At 37.3% G+C, this 22,457-nt stretch overlaps 1 pseudogene; it reads left to right on the top strand.

Annotated features, from left to right (window-relative positions):
• Positions 1–1,649: 1,649 nt before the first annotated feature.
• LOC107830330 (polyubiquitin-like) overlaps positions 1,650–22,457 on the top strand; it is a 41,380-nt pseudogene continuing 20,572 nt past the window's right edge.

The raw sequence follows: 22,457 nt of genomic DNA, 5'->3' as shown, positions 1-22,457 counted from the left end.
CATGAAAAATGAGACAAAGAAGTTATCCAATTCATTGATTCAATTTCTTTCTTGTTCATCTCACAAAGAATAACAATTATGCCCTCACTAGATGGATAATATTTACATAACGTGTCAATAATATTTTATTTATTTTTAAATTCTGAGTACCTAGTCAAATAGTACCAAATAAATTAAAATAAAAGAAATAATAATTTTTTGTATAGTTTAAAATTGAAAAAATGTCTCACTGTAAATTCTTTTTATTCGCGGGGAGAGATATCGGGTGAGTGAAAAATCTTCTCATTCCCCTTTTAGGGAGAACATAAAATAAAACAAATATAGAAAAATCAAGGAATATTAAAAAAATCCATGGTTTAACAATTAGCATAGACTAGTACGTAGTAAGTTTTATCCCTAGTCACATTCGATAGAAAATTTGGCGTAGGAATTAAGGCCTGTATTCTATCCCAAACCTAACAGAAACGAGTTTTTAGCAAAAATCATCCTTAAACTATGGCTCAAATCAAGGGTATATCCTTGTCTTATCCTAGTAAACGAAAACCATCTTTATACTATTTAAAAAGTTGCAAGAATCATCATTCCATTAAATTTTATCACAAAAACTAACAGCATCGTCAAAAGACCATGTCCATCACGTGCCTTTTCCCCTCAATTTTCCAATATTGTCCCTCCTGCCCAATCGACTTTTCCAAGAACGTGCTGACCGTCTTCTCTTTCCTTCTTAATTTTTGTTTCCTCCCTTTCTTCTTCTTCTTCTTCAAGAAAACTAGCAGGATGAACTAGGTGCTGCTTATTTCTTCTTTAAAGTTGCTGCTATTTAATGAACAAAAATGGCCTACACTGAAATAACTTCTCCTTAAGTTGTCTTCTTATAACAAGCAGATGATAACAAGAGATTGACACGACCTTGAGGTGGAAATGCATTATGATCATGTAAAATCTTATATTTGTGCCGAGCTTTGATGAGGGTGCCGATTCTCTTTGTGTCAGTTTTATTAGTCTACCTATAAATGAGAAAAATTAAAAGGTTCTAGCTCTAAATCAAGAACCTGAAAGTCAGAAACTAGATTAGTTCTCTTCCATTTGTCGGAGTGAGTGATTTCACAATAGTTGAGCTAAACCGAAGTTGGAGTCACATTTTAAAAACAAACCTTGCATCATCACCTCAAATTAAAGATAGAATATCAGAATCTACCGTACGTGCATTGAAATACATGCTGCTGCTTAGAAAGTCAAACCTCTTCCATTATTTTTAAAGGCTTTGCACTTTCCTCTCCAAAAGGAAGGTAGCAAGAAATAGTACAGCATGAGATCGGAGTGTTCCAACTATCATACCATAGTTGGGTGTGAAGTTCATATGGAAAGAAACTTCTAGTTTTGAAGTCTTAGTCCTTTTTGGCAAAGGTGGAAGACGATCGGGTAGGAGGGACAATATTGGAAAATTGAGGGGAAAAGGCACGTGATGGACATGGTCTTTTGATGATGCTGTTAGTTTTTGTGATAAAATTTAACGAAAGGATAATTCTTGTAACTTTTTAAATAGTATAAAGATGATTTTTATTTACTAGGATAAGACAAGGATGTACCCTTGCTTTGAGCTATAATTTAAGGATGATTTTTGCCAAAAACTCCTAAGAGTAGGCCGACTTTGACCTTTCCTTCACGCTATTTCAGCCCAATACATCGCCTATATAAACTAGCCCTTCTTCCCTTTCGTTCCATTCACAACTTCACAAACAAATTCTTCTCTCCTTTTGCAAAACAAGCTAACCTTCTCCCGACTCTTTTTCTTCTTCCTCTCAAGGTAAGCAACTCCAATTCTTCCTTTTCTCTCTTAATTTTTGCGATTTGAATTGATCTATATGTGGTTTTTTGTTGAGAAACATGTCGGATTATATTGTCCTTTTAGTTTTTTTCTGTGTGTTTGATTTATCACACGTGGTGAATTACTGCAATCGACATTGTTCTTCGATTAATTCATGTGTAAATTCTGGATTTTGCTTGTGGAAGTTATGAATTTGTTGAGCTAGGCTTTGTTGCCTTTTTTCGTTGTTTTTGCTTATTATGGTAACTTTTTTCCTTTTTTGATTTATTGGAATGTGATGGGATCTGTGTGTGACACGGTTCTTCGGTTAACTGATATTGCCCAAGTTTTCACTAGGAATTTGATGACCTTAGGGTTTGATGGTTCGATAGTTGCAGCTTGTTTTGATTTAGGTTGATCAAAAATCACGAATATAATTAGAGAAAACTGAGCGGTAAATGATTGAGAGGTGGTTGATGCTGCTGACCCATGATATATCACTTACATATACTAACTTGGTCTACTGTCTACTTGATATACATTTTTTTCATGAATCCATGATGATCAGATAACGAGAATAAGCTTAAGCCTGGGTAGGAAAAGATTTCATCACAAACGAACTTAGATAGAGGACTAATTGTTGAAGTTTGGCAAAATGCCAAAGTCCCACATTGGTTGGGAGTTAAGTTTGGGGGGGATTTTTCCCCTATAAAAGAAGGCCTAATGTTTAGGATTGAAACACACCTCTCATTTGTCTTCTCATCTGTTTAAGGCATTTGTATCTTCTCTCTTTAGTATTATTTCACTTGTATTTTTGGAGTGGAATAAAATATTTGGTTGTGTCCGAGGAGTAGGCAAAATTAGCCGAACCTCGTAAATTCTGGTGTTCCCTTTATTATTGCTTTATTGTCTTATTTATTATTTGGTGGTTGTCATAATTTTTGGTATAATAGTTGTGACTTATTCACACTCTATACATTTGGCTTCCGCAACAATTGGTATCAGAGCCAAGGTACTGTCTAAGTATGCTCTGTGGTTGCAGCATAGTCTGATCTTCCACATCAGAAAAGATTTATCTTGGTAACTGAGTCAAGGTTCTGTCTGAGTATGCTCTGTGGTTGCAGCTTAGTCTGATCTTCCACACCAGAAAGGAAATAATCTTGATTTGTGTCGTCAGCTATTAAATAATATTTGTGTCAAAGATGGGAGACAATAAACAAGAAGAATCTACATCAAGTGTCAACAATACGTCATCATTGGCATCTTCGCTTATGACAAGAATTGTGTCAAATGCGAAATTTGCGGTCGAAATATTTGACGGGTCCGGACATTTTGGGATGTGGCAAGGCGAGGTTCTAGATGTCCTTTTTCAACAAGGGCTAGATCTGGCCATTGAAGAAAAGAAACCAGATGTTATTGGAGAAGAAGATTGGAGAATTATCAACCGTGTTGCTTGCGGTACCATTCGATCCTACCTTGCTAGAGAGCAGAAATATCCATACACAAAGGAAACTTCTGCAAGTAAATTATGGAAAGCACTGGAGGATAAATTTTTGAAGAAAAACAGTCAAAATAAATTGTACATGAAGAAGAGACTGTTTCACTTCACCTATGTTCCTGGTACCACGATGAATGAACATATCACCAGTTTCAATAAGTTGGTTACAGATTTGCAAAATATGGATACAACTTATGATGATGGTGACTTGGCCTTGATGTTGTTGGCGTCACTTCCTGATGAGTACGAGCACCTTGAAACTACTCTACTCCATGGAAATGACGAAGTTTCTCTCAGAGAAGTTTGTTCGGCTTTGTACAGCTATGAACAAAGAAAGCAAGAAAAACAGAAGGGCGGAGAAGGAGAAGCACTATTTGTGAGGGGTCGTCCTCAAAATCAAACGAGGACAAAGAAGGGAAGATCCAAGTCAAGATCCAGACCCAGCAAAGATGAATGTGCCTTTTGTCGAGAAAAAGGGCACTGGAAGAAAGACTGTCCGAAGTTGAAGAATAAGGCCAAACATAACAATGGAAAGGCCATTATGGATTCAAATGTAGCTGATTGTGATGATTCAGACTTCTCATTAGTTACAACAGAGTCATCAACATCATCAGACATATGGTTGATGGACTCGGCTTGTAGCTATCATATGTGTCCCAACAGGGACTGGTTCATGGAATTTCAAGAAGGAGAATATGGAGTCATCCACACAGCGGATAACAGCCCTCTTACCTCATATGGCATTGGTTCAATACGATTAAGGAACCATGATGGAATGATCAGAACATTGATAGATGTTCGATATGTACCGGATTTGAAGAAGAATCTCATCTCTGTGGGAGCCCTAGAATCAAAAGGGTTCAAAATCATTGCAGAAAATGGAGTGATGAGAGTATGCTCCGGTGCACTAGTGGTAATGAAGGCTAATCGGAAGAATAATAATATGTACCGCTATCGTGGCAGTACAGTTATTGGGACAGCGACAGTAACATCCAGTGACGACAAAGAGGCAGAAGCAACCAAGCTATGGCACATGCGCTTGGGACATGCTGGAGGAAAATCCTTGAAAACTCTATCAGATCAAGGATTGTTAAAAGGAGTAAAGGCTTGCAACTTGGAGTTTTGTGAGCATTGTGTCAAAGGGAAACAGACAAGGGTTAAATTTGGTACAGCGATCCATAATACTAAAGGCATTTTGGATTATGTACACTCTGATGTTTGGGGTCCTTCCAAAACACCTTCATTGGGTGGGAAGCACTATTTTGTAACCTTTGTTGATGATTTTTCTCGAAGAGTGTGGGTGTATACAATGAAAAACAAAGATGAAGTGCTGGGAATTTTTCTCAAATGGAAGACGATGGTGGAGAATCAAACAGGCAGGAGGATCAAGGGTATTCGCACAGACAATGGAGGTGAATACAAAAATGATCATTTCAATAAGGTCTGTGAAAATGATGGCATCGTCCGACACTTCACTGTTAGACATACACCACAACAGAATGGAGTGGCAGAACGTATGAACCGGACCTTGCTGGAGAAGGTACGGTGTATGTTGTCCAATGCTGGCTTGGGCAAAGAATTTTGGGCTGAGGCAATTACATATGCATGTCACCTCATTAATCGTCTACCATCTGCTGCTATTGATGGCAAAACACCATTTGAAAAATGGTACGGAAAACTTGCTGTAGATTATAACTCTTTGCACGTGTTTGGCTCAACTGCATATTATCATGTGACGGAGTCAAAATTGGATCCAAGGGCAAAGAAGGCTATTTTTATGGGAATTACTTCTGGAGTCAAAGGATATCGCTTATGGTGCCCTATGACAAAGAAAGTAATATTCAGCAGAGATGTTACCTTTGATGAATTTGCTATGGTAAATAAGGTAACAGAAGATACCAAACAAAATGAAGGTGCTTCTAAGCAGGTGGAGTTTGAGGGAAAATTTATTTTTCCTACACAAGAAGCAGAGGAGGAAACAAATGAAGATTACCCTCTGGAAGGAGAGCCAGTAGAGGAGATTCCAACTCAGGAATCTCAACAACAACTTGAATCAATAGCAACCAGCAGGCCAAAAAGAACAATAACGAAACCTGTTCGTCTCATAGAGACGGTTGCTTGTGCAACCTCAATTGTAGCTGATGATGTTCCTACTACTTATAAAGACGCTGTCCAAAGTTCAGAAGAAGATAAGTGGAGGATTGCCATGAATGATGAAATACAGTCCCTTCATCAGAATCATACATGGAGATTGGCCAATCTCCCGAAGGAAAGAAAGCAATTGGGTGCAAATGGGTATTTGCAAAGAAGGAAGGATTTCCTAACCAAGTAGATGTTCGCTACAAAGCAAGATTGGTGGCCAAAGGATATGCTCAAAAGGAGGGAATTGATTACAATGAAGTGTTTTCTCCAGTTGTAAAACATTCCTCCATTAGAATTATGTTGGCTTTGGTAGCACAATTGGATTTGGAACTAGTTCAGATGGATGGAGGAAATCTACATGACTCAGCCAGAAGGATTCAAAGTTGCTGGAAAAGAAAATATGGTGTGCAAACTTGAAAAATCGTTGTACGGATTGAAACAATCTTCTAGACAATGGTACAAGCGATTTGACGAGTTTATGTTGCAGCAAGGGTACAAGAGAAGCAAATACGATCATTGTGTGTATTTGCACAAGCTTAAAGATGGTTCCTTTGTATATCTTCTCCTATATGTTGATGATATGTTGATAGCTTCCAAGAATTCGGAAGAAATTGATAAGTTGAAGATTCAACTGAAGAAGGAGTTCGAGATGAAGGATTTGGGTGAGGCAAAGAAAATTCTTGGCATGGAGATAATTAGAGATAGACGTTCAAAGAAACTCTGTTTATCTCAAAAGGAATATTTGAAGAGAGTACTTCAACGTTTTGGCATAGATGACAAGACTAAGCCAGTTAGTACTCCACTTGCTTCCCATTTTAAGCTAAGTACTACTATGTCGCCAATGGATGAAGCTGAACGAGAGTATATGTCAAAGGTACCATACGCAAATGTTGTTGGTAGCTTGATGTATGCAATGGTTTGCACAAGGCCTGACATTTCACAAGCTGTTGGAGTTATTAGCAGATATATGCACAATCCAGGAAAGGAGCATTGGCAAGCTGTGAAGTGGATTCTACGGTATATTCATAATACTGTAGATGTCGGGTTAGTTTTTGAGCAGGAAGACAATCAGTTTGTAGTTGGATATTGTGACTCAGATTTTGCGGGTGATATGGACAAACGAAGATCAACTACTGGTTATGTGTTTACTTTTGCAAAGGCACCAGTTAGTTGGAAGTCTACTTTGCAGTCAACAGTTGCTTTGTCTACAACAGAGGCAGAGTACATGGCTATTACAGATGCTGTGAAAGAGGCAATTTGGCTTCAAGGATTGCTAAAGGAGCTTGGTGTTGAACAAAAAGGTATCACAATTTTTTGTGATAGTCAAAGTGCTATTCAATTAGCGAAGAACCAAGTTTATCATGCAAGGACGAAGCACATTGATGTTCGGTATCATTTCGTACGAGAAATCATAGAAGAAGGTGGAGTCACGGTGAAGAAAATTCATACTACAGAGAATCCTGCTGATATGCTGACAAAGGTGGTGACTGCGGTCAAGTTTCAACATTGTTTGGATTTGATCAACATTGTTGAACACTGAAGATTGAAGATGAAGACACAACCAAAATTTGTTATTGAGAGAGAATTGAAAATGTGGAATTTTGCCAAGGTGGAGATTTGTTGAAGTTTGGCAAAATGCCAAAGTCCCACATTGGTTGGGAGTTAAGTTTGGGGGGATTTTTCCCCTATAAAAGAAGGCCTAATGTTTAGGATTGAAACACACCTCTCATTTGCCTTCTCATCTGTTTAAGGCATTTGTATCTTCTCTCTTTAGTATTATTTCACTTGTATTTTTGGAGTGGAATAAAATATTTGGTTGTGTCCGAGGAGTAGGCAAAATTAGCCGAACCTCGTAAATTCTGGTGTTCCCTTTATTATTGCTTTATTGTCTTATTTATTATTTGGTGGTTGTCATAATTTTTGGTATAGTAGTTGTGACTTATTCACACTCTATACATTTGGCTTCCGCAACACTAATCACATAAGCGAGCTTCATCCCGATCTCTTGTCCTTGAAGGGGACAAAGAATGGATAATATTTTCACTTGGTTCTATAATCTATGTAATACAAGTTGGATCTTGACATTGAATAATAGCTTTTGCTTCCAGCCTTTATGATGTGTTTACCATCTTGTTTCAATTGTGTGCATATGTTCCTTTTCTTTTAGGTATTGGTTGGCTATCTTACATGATTTCTTTGTTGTAAACTTTGTATATATGGTTGCTTGCGTACTATGTTTCAGTAATTAGGAGAACCTAACTGCATTGAGATTGTTTGTGCCTTAATGAAACTCTTGTTCTGGTGTCCTTGAGACAATTAAATATTTAAGTTAGATTCTAAGTGGTAATAATAGTTTCTCATTGTCCTTTCAGATGCAGATATTTGTAAAGACACTCACTGGAAAAACCATTACTCTCGAGGTTGAGAGTTCAGACACAATTGATAACGTGAAGGCCAAAATTCAAGACAAGGAAGGAATTCCCCCTGACCAGCAGCGATTGATATTTGCAGGGAAGCAACTTGAAGATGGAAGGACACTTGCTGATTATAACATACAGAAGGAGTCGACACTTCATCTGGTGTTGCGTTTGAGGGGAGGTATGCAGATTTTTGTCAAAACTTTGACAGGAAAGACCATCACTTTGGAAGTGGAGAGCTCTGACACTATTGACAACGTGAAGGCCAAAATTCAGGATAAAGAAGGGATCCCACCAGATCAGCAGAGGCTCATATTTGCTGGTAAGCAGCTGGAGGATGGGCGCACCCTTGCAGATTACAATATCCAAAAGGAATCCACACTCCACCTTGTGCTTCGCCTTCGTGGTGGTGAATATTGAGGATTGAAGTGCTGCTGGTGTTTTATATAAGATGCCTACCGTCTTGTTCTAATGGTTTTGTTGTTAAGACTTCTTTTTGGTTTCTCAAGTATTCTTCTAATGTTGAATGACCAACTTTAAGGGGTTCGCTTTCAACTAGATGTTATTCTCTGTTTCTTTTCCTTTGCTCTGCTAAATATTAGGTCATTCTGTTTCTTGAGTAAATGTTGTCTCCTTATCTTAATCTGTTTCCCTCCCCCTTTCTCTAAAGAGAAGTAAGAAAATAAATTCAACTTTAGGGAAGCACAAGACAGCAGGCACTCATTTTGTGACACTTTCTTGAATGCCTTACCTGGGCTTTCTATGGTAGCAGAATTTGGACGGATGGTTCATATAAGGCAACTTAACTTGCAGTAATAACCTCCTTGGATCGTTAAAGAATCCTGTTGCTCTGATACCAATTGTTAGCGGAAACGTAAAAGAAAGAACACAAGATTTAACGTGGTTCGGATCAAAATAATCCTACGTCCACCAGAGAACAGTTGCCTTTTTAATATTAACAAAGGAAGGGGAGAGTTCCCAATTACACTTAAGAGAATTTCTCTCTTAACTCTCTACTCACTACAATGTGTTGTATTATTTTTGGGATGGTTTCTACAAATGAAGGAGTGCATCTATTTATAGAGGTAAAGACCTCCTCTTGATGTTATTGGTGACATCAAACTACCTGCTCTTGATGTCATGGGTGACATCAAAGGAGGAAGCTTCCTCCTAGCATCCATACCAGCTCTTTCCACCAATTCTTCCAATTTGCATGCCATTGTTGACTAAACATAAACCAACACCTTCAATCTCCACCTTGGTTTGTGTTTCGAGCGTGCGTGTGAACAACTCTGGCCAAAACTTCTAAGCTTACTGGGCAACCCCGTTGTAAGAAACAAGAAAAATCAAACCATTGTTGAACATACCACCTCCACCTAACAACTGTTCTCTTCGGAGTTGCATCAGTTGATGCACACCCCCGCCAAGTCCTTGCAGTGTGCAAACTTAGCGAGTGGGACTATCTTGGTCAACATATCTGCAGCATTATCGTCTGTGATAACCTTCACGACCTTGATAGTTCCCTCTTCAACAACATCTCGAATAAAATGAAATCTAACATCAATATGTTTAGTGCGCTCATGAAATCTCTGATTTTTCATTAGATGGATAGCACTCTGACTATCACATCTAAGAGTTGATTCCAGCTGAACCAAACTCAATTCCGCTACTAAACCTTTCAACCAGATAGCTTCCTTCACCGCCTCCGCTGCTGCCATGTATTCTGCTTCTGTCGTAGACAAAGCGGCAATCGACTGCAGAGTCGACTTCCAACTAACGGCACTGCCAACGAGGGTAAAGATGTATCCAGTTGTGGACCTTCTTCTGTCAAGATCTCCTGCATAGTCAGAATCTACATAACCGAGAATTGAAATACCTCCACCACTTTTTCGAAAGGTCAGACCAACACCAGAAGCTCCTTTGAGATATCTCAATATCCACTTGACAGCTTCCCAATGCCTCTTTCCTGGGCTGGACATGTATCTACTTACCACACTTACAGATTGAGCAATATCTGGACGTGTGCATACCATAGCATACATAATGCTACCAACTGCACTGGCATAAGGAATCTTTGGCATATGCTTCACCTCATCCTCAGACTGAGGCATTTGTAACTCTGAAAGTTTAAAATGAGGAGCTAATGGTGTACTTACAGGCTTGCACGTATGCATATTGAATCTCTTGAGAACCCTTTCAATATACATCTTCTGAGAAAGATGTACAACACCGTCTTCTCTTGAAATTTCCATACCAAGGATTTTCTTTGCAGCTCCTAAATCCTTCATGTCAAATTCCTTACTCAACAGTTTCTTCAAAACATTTATCTCTGTAATGTTGTTAGCAGCAATAAGCATATCATCAACATACAATAGTAAATAAATCATTGAGTTACCAGACATCTTCTTGTGATACACACAGCTATCAAATGCACTCCTTGAGAATTCATGTGTAGTCATGAATGCATCAAACCTCTTGTACCACTGTCTAGGGATTGCTTCAAACCATACAAAGACTTCTTTAGTTGGCATACGTGATCTTCTTTTCCCTCAGCTAGGAAACCTTCAGGCTGATCCATATAGATTGTCTCTTCTAGATCACCGTGTAAGAAAGCAGTTTTGACATCAAGCTGTTGAAGCTCCAAGTCAAATTGGGCAACCAATGCTAGTAGCACGCGAATTGAGCTATGCTTCACGACTGGAGAGAAAATTTCATTGTAGTCAATTCCCTCCTTCTGACTGAATCCTTTTGCAACCAATCTCGCCTTGAACCTAACATCTTCCACTTCAGGAATTCCCTCTTTCTTTCGGTAGACCCACTTGCATCCAACTGTCCTCTTCCCCTTTTGTCTTTTCACTAAGACCCATGTCTGATTCTTGTGAAGAGACTCCATCTCTTCAGTCATGGCTAACCGCCATTGTACAACATCCTTGCAAGAAGTTGCTTCAATATACGAGGAGGGCTCCAGATCCTTAATCTCTTCTTGTGCAGCTACGAACGCATATGCAATCAAGTTTGCTTGATTTATAAGGCGTTCCGGTTCTCGTGTTTGCCTCTTCTCCCTCCCCTTTGCAATTGTGTATGGTTCATTGACAACAAGTTCTTCAAGGTCTACATCTTCTGACTCATCTTTAACCTGAGTCTCTTGATCCTTTTCCTTGGCAAGCTCCACCGGAAGCTCCACCTGCTCGTCGTTCTTGTTTCCTGAAAACTCCACGGAAACTTTACGGGGATCAAGTATAGAGGATTCATCAAAGGTGACATCTCTACTAACTATAAATTTGAGTAAAGACAAACACCAAAGTTTGTACCCTTTTACTCCATCCACATACCCTACGAATATGGCCTTCTTAGCCCTTGGTTCAAGCTTTCCTTCATTAACGTAATAATAAGCTGGACACCCAAATACTCGTAAGTATGAATAGTTAGAGGGTTCACCTAACCATACCTCATTCGGAGTCTTAAAGTCAATTGTCGATGCTGGAGATCGATTGACAATATGAGCAGCAGTGTGAACTGCTTCATCCCAAAATACTTTGAACATTTTGGCTTGTAGGAGCATACAACAAGCCTTTTCAAGAAGAGTTTTGTTCATTCTCTCGGCAACTCCATTCTACTGTGGGGTATGCCTGACAGTCCTATGTCTTGAGATCCCATGAACCTTGCAGAATTCATTAAACTCTTCATTGCAAAACTCCAAGTCATTGTCTGTGCGAAGATACTTGATTTTCCGCTCCATTTGATTTTCAACCAAAATCTTCCACTCTTTAAATGCTTCAAAAGCATCACTTTTTGCCTTCAAAAAATGCACCCAAACCTTTTGTGAGAAATCATCAATAAAAGTGAGAAGATACCTCTTTTTGCTCTTCGATGGAAGTTTAGAGGGATCCCATAAATCTGAATGGATGTAATCTAGCACTCCTCTTGTCTTGTGTTTGCCAGTGCTGAAGCTGACCTTCTTTTGCTTCCCTAGAACGCAGTGCTCACAGAAGTCAAGTGTGATGATCTTCTCACCTTCCAAAAGGTTGCGATTTCTCAACATCTCCAGTCCACGTGCGCTCATATGACCCAGTCTCATGTGCCATAGTCTTGTCTTGTCATCATTAGATAACTGCATTGTAGATGCATTTGCAGAGCCAACAATGGTGCTTCCGGCCAATGTGTAAAGGTCGTTCTCCAGCTTGCCTTTCAGCATGACTAAAGAACCTTTAGTCACCTTTATAGTTCCTGCTTCGCTCATCTACCTGTAGCCTTGTTCATCCAGAGTACTCAGGGAGATCAAATTCTTCAGATCAGGAACATGACGGACTTGTGTAATAGTCCTCACGACTCCATCATGGCAGCGAACCCGAACTGAGCCAATGCCAACTATTGCACAAGTTGCATTATTGCCCATTACTACGGTTCCTCCACTTTTCTCATAGCTGCTAAACCAGTCTTTTCGGAACGTCATATGCAGAGTGCAAGCAGAGTCTAACACCCATTTGTTTCCATAACTACTATTATTATTACACGATGTTGTTAGTACATAATCATTATCAAAATCATGTACCTGTTCAACTGTGGATGCACTCGCCTTTTCCTTGGACTTTGACATTGGGCAGTCTCGTTCAAAGTGCCCCTTCTTGCCACAACCCCAACACTCTGTATTCTTCTTGTTCACACGAGACTTTGATCTGTGCTTTGATTTGCTCTTTCCCTGTTGGCTAGTTCGGCCTCTCACAAAGAGTCCACTTGTCTGGTCATCTCTATCTCCTTCAATGTGCCTCCGCACATCACTAGAGTTAAGTGTCTGCCGCACTTGCTCAAGCTTGATAGGCTCCTTGCTATAAATCATTGAATTCTCAATATCACGATATCCTGAAGTCAATGAAAATAGCAAAGCGCATGCAAGCGTCTCCTCCTCCTTTTTAATTCCTGCAATCTGTAAGTCCATGACAAGTTTATTGAACGCATCTAAATGATCTTGTAACGAAGTACCTGACCCCATCTTAAATGTGTGAAGACGCCGTTGTAACAACATCCTTGTTGTCACTGATCGGTCTTGGTATAGCCCTTCTAGCTTTTCCCATAACTGTTTGGTCGTCTCTTCGGTACCCGTACTCACTTCACAAAGCACGTTAGGTGCAAGGGATAGTTGGATTGCACTCAATGCATCCCCTTCAATCTTCTCCTTGTCGGGAGTTGATATATCCTTAGGATACTTTCTGTCAATAGCATGGATTGAACCTTCCCTCCGCAGTAACGCCATCATCTGGATCTTCTAGATATTGTAGTTGTTGCGTCCACTGAATCTATCAATTTCAAACTTCATGGAACTCATCTTTGCTTGTTCTTCCTCCTTGGATCGTTAAAGAATCATGTTGCTCTGATACTAATTGTTAGCGGAAACATGAAAGAAAGAACACAATATTTAACGTGGTTCAGATCAAAATAATCCTACGTCCACCAGAGAACAATTGCCTTTTTTTTATTAACAAAGGAAGGGGAGAGTTCCCCATTACACTTAAGAGAATTTCTCTCTTAACTCTCTACTCTCTACAATGTGTTGTATTATTTTTGGGATGGTTTCTACAAATGAAGGAGTACATCTATTTATAGAGGTAAAGACATCCTCTTGATGTCATTGGTGACATCAAACTACCTCCCCTTGATGTCATGGGTGACATCAAAGGAGGAAGTTTCCTCCTAGCATTCACACCAACTCTTTCCACCAACTCTTCCAATTGGCATGTCATTGTTGACTAAACATAAACCAACACCTTCACGCATTATTTTTATGCACTCTACCAAATGACCTCTTATACATATGATAATACCAAATAGGTCGTATAATTAATACTTGCATTAGTAATACATATGTTCAAAAAGCGTACCAAACAAGGTACACAAAGTTAATGCATGCATTATTTTCTCTAATGCATCCTACCAAATGACCCCTGCCTCACGGGAGTGTATGTAGCCCTATAATATCGGGTTCAATTGAACGCATAACTTTTAACGCAGAGTATAAATTTATATGTAAAAAGTTACTACAATCGCAATAACTTATGGATATGAACCCATAAATTTAAGGACTCAAAGTAGTAAAAACCTTAAAGGTTGAACCCATAGAGTTTAAATCCTGGATCCGCCTCTGCTAACTAATACATAGTAAACTATGGTATTAGCAATATCAAGGCTATTAATGCATGTATTAGCATGGTTAAAGATAAAATTATAAGTCCCTTAAAGCTAAAAAATATGGAGTGAATTTTTGTAAACAACAAATTTTCTTAAAAATTATGCAATGAATTTTAATTTTTAATACACATACCAAATAGTGGATAAGAAATAATCTCTGCATAATTATGCTTGCATTACTAACCTATGCATTACTAATACACCTTATTCATCACTCTTCTTATACAACCAACCAAACGACCCCTAAGTATATTTTAGAACTCATACCCTGAGAGGAAACTGCAGTTTGATTCTTCCGACTTTTTGAGTGACAGTGATGAGAGATCCGTAGAAGAAAACAAGGAGACGAGAATAACGTTTTTTTTACTTTAGGCAGGGTTAATTTGGTATATAAATTTTTTTATAAGGGTATCTTTGTCATGAAATAAATCAATCTCCTTTTCTACAATACCCAGATGTCAATCTTAAATCACATCGCTTTCAGGCCTTCATTTCTTGAGATATTGAACATTTTTTTTCTCCATCTCAAAATGAACACCGTTGATTGCTTTATGACAAGTTGGTCTTACACTGAGATGACCGGGATCAGAATAGGTTAGTAGATCCATGTACTTGGTCCGTCATCCCGATCCCGATCTCGATCCCTGTACTTGAGGAAGTTTAGTTGGAACACTTGTACTCGATCAAATTGAATTATTTAAACCCTCCTAATATTTGTGAGTCTCACATGGTCAGATACATGTATCCACATCATCATCTTCTTCTTTACTACTAAATTCTCTTTCTCCTTCACGCTATTTTTCACCTTCACAATATTCTGGTATTTTCAAAACCTCCGGGAAAATTCGCCTCCAAATTTATTTGCTTCAGCTTCCTCTCTCGACTGTTGCTTGTGAAACTATTAGGATTCAATTTTTTGGGGTTAAGGAAATGGTTGCATAAAGAATGTGCTAGCCGGGAGATCCCAACCTTTGCCTTCAAACCACAGTTTTTTCCATCCAACGAGATCCAAAATTTTCATACATTCTGATAGCTATCATCGCCGTCTTCGTGACCTTCGTCGGAGCAAGCACTTAATGGTAAAATCATGCATTTGCTCAAGAATGATTTAATTGCCATTCTTCGCGAACTCATCCACCAGAACCAATCCACAAATTCTTTATTTCCGAATTTCTAATTTTACAATATTGTAGTTGTGACTCATTGGAATTTGCATTTCCTAAAACATTGCAAGTCAAAGAATAGAAAGGGAAAAAAAAGCTCTAATTGACATACCCACTATAGTTCTCATTTATCGCCTTCAATATGAAAGGTGATGGAGGTCTTGATGGAGGAGCGGTACGGGGTGGAAGGCAGCGGGTGGGGGTGATGGGTAGCGTAACTTTTTGGAATTTTTACCTCCTATAGCAAAGGTTAACACCTTATTTATTTTAAATAAATACCATTTAAAAAATTATATTCTATAGATACCTTTTAATGTTTATAGCAAAATATCTAATTTTGGTTACCTCATACCCCTAAGCCACTAAATATGCTATTCAGTTACACTATTTTCTTTCTCTCTCTACTTTGATACATGTCATTCTCTTCCCCCGTCCCATTAAAATTCTCGCTCTCCTCCTCCTTCTAACAGCATCTTCTCTTTGTTTCACTTTAATCAATTCTTCAAAATCCAGCGACCCAATTCCTACACCATGGCCAAACACAATTCCACTCGATTCTCTTCATGAATAACACCAAAGGGAATCTTCAGATTGTTGATTTGTGGTATGATTATCCCAATGGCAGGAACTTCAACATTATCCAAAACCAATTGGGAAAGCGATAAACTCGAGGTTCTCAACTTCCGTCATCTTCAATACAAGATTCAAGTTTTAACAGAGTCCTTATTTTGCCACCATTGGTCGATGGCGGATTCGCCGGAAATTAGGGTTTGTTCTTGCACAAAAACGATGGAGTTTGGGGTTGAGCAACTTGATTTTCTGTTAATATATTTCAATGTATTTTCAACGTATCACGCTGTATTTTATGTATTTCATTGCCTTTTTTTTCAATGTAATTCAATGTATCTCGTTATATTCCATATATTTCATTGTATTCACTGTCTTTTTTTTCATTGTATTTCAATGTATCCCGCTGTATTCTATGTATTTCATTGTATTCACTATCTCGCTATATGCCATGAATGTATTCATATATTTTTTTAATTAATATAATTTATGTATTCAGATGTATTATATAATTTCTCTGAAGATTGCTATATTTTTGGGATATTTTTCGGTTGAGAATCTTTTTTATAACCGAAAATACAAATTTTGTGTGTTATAATTGAGTTTGTTGAGTTATATTAGGAGTCTATTATGTTGATTGATACACTTTTCGTTTAAAAACAGTGTAATCCCCTATTTCACGTCGTGAATACAGTCGAATACAATAATCTGTCCAGCTGTAATCTCATGTTTCACGCCATGAATACAATCGAATACACTCGAATACAACAACTGATTAGGTGGACTTCCCTGATTCACGCCTATTTTAGCTATTGTATTCATGAATACAATAGCTTAAATACATCTAATACATCTTATAACTACAGAAAATGTATCTACAATCCGTAATATAACAAATGATATCTATAAATAACTAATTATCACTAAAAGATAGTGGTTTATGAAAATTTCTCTAACTTTCTTGGGGTGCTGGATATGTTTGAAGATGGGACGAGGGGGCGTTCTTTTTTACTTTTATTGTTCTATTTTTCCCCCTTTTTTATTTAATTATATTTGAGTTTGCTTCTAAAAAAATATAAACTATAGGTTCATGCTCTATTTACGGTGCATACCATGAAGCTTTGGTTAATGGTTTGAGGGATTTAAATCATTCATTTTGATCAAGGACAAATGTTCGAATGAAACTTAAAGAAGTATAAAGATCGGGATGACAAATCGGAACAAGTACATGAATCTATTGGGCTATCATGACGTTATTTATTGATTCGCGAGATTTTTACTTAGTCATGCTACATTTTAAACCTTTTTCTTGTTGGTCGGAGAAGGAAATTCATGATTATGGTTTGAAATAAGCGCAGTACCAACCCATTTTCTCTCTTCTTTCTTTGACAAATATATCATCACTATGCGCCATTCTCTTTTCTTTTAATTATTTGACCAGACAAACTCTTAACAAATCATTGATTTATCTTAATCTAAATATGATTTCTATGCGCACTAAAGCCACAACAATAAGTATACTTAAATGAAATTTAAATGCAGTATTAAGCGAGTGAATCATTGTCGATTTTTCATCACCTAACTAAGGAACAAATGATACAATTGCATTCATGGTTAAAAGTTTTACGGTAACTAAACTTAGGGTGTTCATGGTTTGGTTTGGCCGGTTATCTTATAAACTTATACCATATTAATTTTTCGGTATTCTATTTTATATAATCAAAATTAGATTTTTTGAAACCATTTCAATCATCTCGATTTCTCTTCGGTATCGGTACGGTTCAATTAATTTTCAATATATTTTTTTTAAAACATGTAAGAGTCACTAACAAAAGTTAAAATACGATAACATGTGTACTTGCTTACAGGGGCGGACCAACCTTATACGAAGGGAGTTCAATTTAACCTGCTTTGTCAGAAAAATTTATTATTCTTGAAATTTTTATCAGGAAAACATGAAACAGATAAATGCTAAAGTACTTGAACCTACTTGACACATATAGAAGTTGCAGAGCAATGGTAAGGCCTAAGGTTGGAAGTTTGAACCACTTCTAAAGAAACAAATTGAAATATTATTTCTTTTAGCTATGGTCCTTTTGCTAAACGTGTATTTTGAATGCACATTTGAATTCATGTTCTAGTTCATCACATTGTTGTAGTATTTTGACACATATAGCTGTTTCTATTTTTGTCTTTATTTTTTTTTTACTTCTCTTTATGATTTCTTTTTTTATTTAAATCCAATAAAAGCTATTCTTATTAAACTTCATTTTACTTCAATTAAAATTTATACCTTTCTACAAAGTGAATTTTGGTTCTCTTTTTTATAATTTTTGCAAAAAAAAAAATGAGAGGCCCAAAATCCATTAAAGGTCATGATGACGCCTTATACCAATGTCAGGCAAGACAACAATAATTAATTAACATAATTACTCATTTTTAGTATTTTGAAATCATAATGTTTCCTTCATTAAATAATAAGAAATAAATTAACAAAGTAATTGATAATATTTTCCCAATTACAATACTGGACAACTCATAAGTACCCTCCAAAATCCGGTGTCAAAAGTGCATGAGCATCAACTGGGGAGTAAAATAAAATACAGCATTTGTCCGAAATACAAATTAGACAGAAAAAATATAGATAACTCTGAGGGAGACTTTGTTGGCTGCAGATTGTAACATGGAATGGAGCTCACCTAAGTCCCCACAAATAACCACGCCTCTGCGCTCACAAGGCCACTCAACATATATGTACTTGCACAAAAATATACAACAAGTGTAGTATGAGTACGTAAATCAACGCGTACCCAGTAAATATCCAGTCTAACCCCGAAGAAGTAGTAACGAGGGATAGACTCTGACACTTACTATGGGCTAACAATAAAATGCTGATATTATATTTAAGCATGGAATACATAATTTAGCTGAAAATTCAGTAACCAGAAATAATCAACAATCCTTTTACTAATAGAAATTCCCAAACTCATTTCATCATTTAACATATCTCAAGCCAATGTCAATTATTATTAGTTCCAAAGAGTTATCATGCGCAAGTCATGCAGAGTTCGTACGGCCCGATCCAACATAAATATTTAAATTATGCACTGCCAAGGGTCGAACGACATGAACCATAGACGCATCTATCTGCTACCAAAGCATTCGGCCCGCTCCACAAAAGAGAAAAATACATTTAAAACAACCAATTCAAGATTTATTAAGGGACGATTATTCAAGGAAATACCAATTCTCATGAACGGTCAAGCAAATGAAGTTTAACCTTTTACAATTCTTATATCAAGTCTTCAATATGATTTAAGCAATTAAATTAGCAAGTAAAGTGCAACAATGCAAGTATAACATGATCTGGGTCCTAGACTACCCGGACACAAGCATAAAAGTAGATATGCACGGACTCTCATCATCTCGTGCGTACGTATCCCCCACAAATAGAAGCACATATTAAATCAATTCACCTATGGAGTTAATTCCCTCTTACAAGGTTAGAAAAGAGACTTACCTCGCTCCTAAGTTCAATAACCGGCTCCCAAACCTTTCCAACAATTCAAACCGGTGCCCAACACTACAAAACTAGTCAATAAATGTACAAATCCATAAATATATGCTCTAATACTCATTATAATCCAATTACAATAATTTTCAACACCGACCGAAAAGTCGATAAAAATCACCCTCGGACCCACGTGCCTGGATTCTGAAAATTTTCGAAGATAAACTTTACCCATGACACCACGATCTCAAATATGATTTATTCCAAATCCCATGTCCAATTTCGTGGTCAAAATCTAAAAATATCAATTTCTAAGTTTTCTACCAAAAATCCCAATTTCTACAAATTTACATGTATAAATCCATATACAAACCATGTATTTAAATCACAATGTGCGGGAATTTACTTACCTCATGATAGATGATGAAATCTCCTCTTCAAAAGCTGCCAAAAATCACCCAACCAAGTGAAAGATGGGAGAAATGAGCAAAACCCCCCCGTTTCAAAATAATCTGCCCAGGTGCTGCCTTTATTCGCGTTCGCGATCCCTGAGCGCGTTCGCGAAGGCTAGCTGACCTTGTCCCTTCGCGTTCGCGTTCCCCTCTTCGTGTTCCCGTAGGCCAAACGACCTCAGGACCAGCTTCCCCCTTTCCTTCTACGCGTTCGCGATTGACCCTTCGTGTTCGCATAGGTTCCTCAGGCAATCCCTCCGCGTTCGCGACCTCTGCCCCGTGTTCACGAAGGCCAAAACCCAACAACCTTAGAATTCCTCTTTGCGAATGCGGGACTCCCTTGGCATTCGCGAAGAAGGAACCCAGATACCACCAACAGCAGTTCCAAAACAGCTCAAATTGATCTGAAACACACCCGAAGCCCCTAGACCCCCTCCAATCACACAAACCAGCCCATAACATAATACGGATCCGCTCGAGGTCTCAAATCACATCAAACAACACCAAAATCATGAATCTCATCCAAATTCAAGCTTAATGAACTTTAGAACTTCAAACTTCTACATCAGATGCCGAAACCTATCAAATCACGTCCGATTGACCTCAAATTTTACACACAAGTCACATTCGACGTTACAGACCTAATCCAACTTCCGAAAATCGGAATCCAACTCCGATATCAAAAAGTATACTCCCGGTCAAACTTTTCAAAAACCTTCAAATTTCTAACTTTCGCCAAATGACCCCGAAATGACCAACAGACTTTCAAATCCACATCCGACAGCGCTCCTAAGACCAGAATCACCATACGGAGCTATTTTCGGGCTCGAAATTCCAAATGGACATCGATAACTTTAAAATAAACTTCAACCCAAATTTATGAAATCCTTCCAAAATGCCAACTGTCGCACCTCCTTTTTCCGCACCCGCGGGGGGCGTAGGGGAGTTTTCTCCAATTAAAGGACAGTCGAAACGGGATTTGTTTGTTTGTTTCAGAGTCGCCACTTGGGAATTTTAAGGCGTCCCAAGTCACCAATTTTAATCCCTGAATCGAGGAGAATATGACTCTGTTTATTATTCTGCGAACCAGAAATCCTGAGTAAGGAATTCTGTTAATCCGGAAGAAGGTGTTAGGCATTTCCGAATTCCGTGGTTCTAGCACGGTAGCTTAACTGTTTTTATTCTTGGCTTTAATTATCTCGATTTTACATTTTTATTGCATGATTTTGTTACCGCTTCTGTTTAGATTGTTTATAATTAAAGACCCTTCTTCGAATCGAATCACGCGTACGTGTATTCGTTTCATATATTATATATTATTTTAACGTGAGGAATCGTGTCACGCGTACGTGTACACAATGATATTGATAATATATTTATTATAAACATAATTATTTTTTTTCGAAAATGTGTTTAAAAATAAAATTAAGAACATTCGCCTTTCTTAAATAGTAAACCGCACATCTCGGGTTTTATAAAATTAATTTAATATCCCCCGACGAATCTCTTTTTAATAAAAATTTGCTCAAAATTGCGCGAACGCATAATCCGAATTGCTTTTAGAAGTATAATCAAGTCACGCGAACGCATCCTTAATTATGCAAATATTCTTGACAGTAATATAAATTCTCTACAAATGTTTATTGCATCCATCTATTTTTAAATGTAAGAGTCATGGAGAATCACCGATTGGGATGCCACCAAATTTCTTGACAAAGAATTCAAAATTTATTAGGCGTTGCTACAAGTCTTATTTTACGCGTATGAATTATATACCTCAAAACTATTCAAATTTTAAAGAATTAATGATATGAAAAAGAAACAAACAACATGTAACTAAAAATACTACCATTCTTATCGTGGATACGACATTAATATATCCAAAAATCGAATCGCATATAAAACTGGAAAAAGAATTAATTTGATAGACAAATTAATAATTTCTGAAGAATTTTCATTGTTATATTTAATGCGAACTCTATTTCTACATATTCTTGACATAAAATGTTGCAATTCGTGCTTATAAATCCCATATCCTTCTCATATACTTGTTTTTAGTCCAAAGTTATAATTATTTAGTTAATTTTTGATTACGAAGATTGAGTTGAGATAAATAAACCAATTCTTATTCTCTGCCTACGCGAATATTTGCAAACACTAACTCTATATTTTGTAAAAAATCATCGACATTATTTTATACATTAAAAGAAATGAGTTGATCGCGTTCCTAAAATAACTATTCCATTTGTTATTAAGAAAGAAAACTAATCTACCAATTGATTTAATAAGACGACATCATCTAGCCTTAAACAAAATTGGATATTTGACAAAATAAGCTAGTAATGTAATTTCTGGGTATTTCCGTACTATTCTTTACTTAGCTCAATATCACAAGATTTAATTAATGGCCAATTTTCTGCAATGTTCCCTATCTCAACAATTCAAACAGTAAATGTCATCACTAGTCCTCAAAACATATAAGATTATCGTGGAATTTACTACTCCAGAAGGTTAATTAGTTAACAGTTTATCATGTCAAGTATAATACTATGTTAACCAACTAAAACAAAACTGAAACTTAAACTAATAAAATTTAAATGAGTAGAAGACATCCTTATAATTCCAAACTTCATTTACTTGCCATGTTGAAGCTTTTCATGACATGAATTTACAGATATGTACCTGATATTGGAAGCAAAAGAAAATGATGATGAGAA

Source organism: Nicotiana tabacum, chromosome 11 (genome assembly GCF_000715075.1).
Source record: "Nicotiana tabacum cultivar K326 chromosome 11, ASM71507v2, whole genome shotgun sequence".
Taxonomy (NCBI): domain Eukaryota; kingdom Viridiplantae; phylum Streptophyta; class Magnoliopsida; order Solanales; family Solanaceae; genus Nicotiana; species Nicotiana tabacum.
This window is presented reverse-complemented; position numbering and strand designations above follow the sequence as displayed.